This window comes from Palaemon carinicauda, chromosome 13 (assembly GCF_036898095.1).
Source record: "Palaemon carinicauda isolate YSFRI2023 chromosome 13, ASM3689809v2, whole genome shotgun sequence".
NCBI lineage: Eukaryota > Metazoa > Arthropoda > Malacostraca > Decapoda > Palaemonidae > Palaemon > Palaemon carinicauda.
The window spans coordinates 109022472-109025156 of record NC_090737.1 but is presented as its reverse complement, the minus strand read 5'-3'; positions in this window follow the sequence as shown (position 1 = coordinate 109025156).

Here is a 2685-nt window from a genome sequence, read left to right as displayed (position 1 = left end):
TACCCCTCTTCATATTGCCTGTTTGTTTTTCTAATTTATACAATTCCAACATCATCTTTCTCCCTATCTTGAGTTCCCATCATCTGGCATCACTTTTCTTGGCTTCTCCCTTGGCAGTTGCTAGCATTATTTCTTTTTCCCTCTTTAAGTGTCGATAATAATCACTAGTAATTATCATCCTCCCATATGTACTTGCGTTTTTACTTGTTTGCATGTGACTCAATGGCCATATTTTTGACAGTCTAAATATATTAGCACCAAAAATTCAATGATATTGGAAACTTGACCTACCCTCAGGGATTCAATGCCAGGAAAATCGAAAGCGAAATTAAAAGTCAGTCAGAAAGCAATTAGCGTGGCTCAGGAAAAGGGCAACTGAAAGCTTCCAGTGATTCTCTTTTCAATCGGAGTTCATTTCTCCCAATTTTATCTCTTCGCCCTTTTGACCCACATTATTATATGTTGACGTCTAGGCATAAACTTTTATGGTGTTACCAATTCAATTAAAAAAAAATAGAGGTTTGTGTCTTGGACACAAAAAGGATATATATAATATATATATATATATATATATATATATATATATATATATATATATATATATATATATATATATATATATATATATATATATATATATATATATATAATATATATATATATGTATATGTATATATATGTATATATATATATATATATATATATATATATATATATATATATATATATATATATATATATATATATATATATATATATATATATATATATATATATATTCTATAATGAGTTACGAATATTCCTTAATGTCAAATTTGCTCCGCCAACGGATCTGAATCCCCTACTGACAATTTTGAAATTATAAATATTTCAGGCTGTTTAATGACTCTAACCTATGACCGATAGGAATGATAAACATTTGACAGATTAGACCGGCTAAAACTCTATTGTTTTCTTTATTTATCATAGGGTATTTCAAACTCCTTATCATGAAAATTTAATATTTTTCAAAAAAAAAAAAATACTATTACCCTTCCTTAAATTCTAACAACCTATATAATTTCTATTTAATCAAATATATAAGAAGAGAACCTTTTTTATAATTAGAGCCAATGATTCAAACTTATTGCGATATCGTTATAGAAGAATCCATTCCTTTGAAATTCTTGAAAAACTTCATAATTAATATTTTTTTACTTATAACAATCAATATTTATAGATATATGTCATATGTCTTCCATAGCTTGATGCAAAATCCACACTTCACTTATATAAATTAACATTTCGTCTTCTGGTTATAAGTGTATTCCTTCTTTCCTTATTCTTTAGGATCCCTTTCTCATAGGGGGCAACACACTCTCTCTCTCTCTCTCTCTCTCTCTCTCTCTCTCTCTCTCTCTCTCTCTCTCTCTCTCTCTCTCTCTCTCTCTCTCTCTCTCTATATATATATATATATATATATATATATATATATATATATATATATAGATATATATATATATATATATATATATATATATATATATATATATATATATATATATATATGCAGATGTCCTCAAGTCTCGCTTTGAAGCCCTTGAATCTCGTTTAGATGTGCCTGGGCACTCGTTTTGACATTCTCGTAGCCTCCCTCTACCATCTAACTCCTAAATTAGCCACTAATGACACCACAGTACAATCTCTCGTTTAAGCCAAGCAGGTTGTTATCACATCAGTTACTATACCCAGAGCGAAACTATGCTGACTTGATATACATCTTGAGATTGTTGCTAATCAGCATACAGGACCTTTGCTACGAGACACACCACCAATTCAGACTCGTGTCACCACAACCTTTTCGTCCAGTCGGCGTTGATCCCAGGGACATTTTGGATAATCAAGTGTAGCTTAATATCATCTCGTGAAATGCCTGTTGTATTAAATACTGGGTAAAACTTTCTCCTCTTAAGGAAATGGTACATAGTCACCATCCAAATTTTGTTCTAATTCTGAAGCTTTTTTTTTTGGGGGGGGGGAGGTAATGCTCAGCCAAGGGAAGAAGCTCCCTTGCTCACTGGCTATTTGTACTATGTCCATTTAATAAGACATAGCCGCATTACCTATACATGCACTTCAATACAACATGAACTTTTCCTAAACTCGGAGGATGAAAATACTACCTTTAAACTATTTTAGATTACTGTTGGTGGAGGCACCATACGACTGTTCATAACCTTACGCTTACCCACATTAACTCTCAACTTTCTTCTCTCACACACCCTTCCAAATTCTGTCACTAGTCGGTCAAGCCTCTCTTCTGTGTCTGCAACCAGTACAGTATCATCCGCAAACAACAACTGATTTAGCTCCTATTCATGGTCATGAATGTATGTATATACTGTATATAAATATTCATATATATATATATATATATATATATATATATATATATATATATATATATATATATATATATATATATATATATATATATATATATATATATATATATATATATATATATATATATATATATATATATATATATATATATATATTCTCAGATCAAAACACTCAAATTATAAACCACTATGTTTCAATAGATTGGATGGATTGAGTCACTTAAAGTAGATGTCTCAAAAATCTCTAAAATCCACTTTACTGTAAAACATGAATTGACAATTGAATATGAAATACATTTCT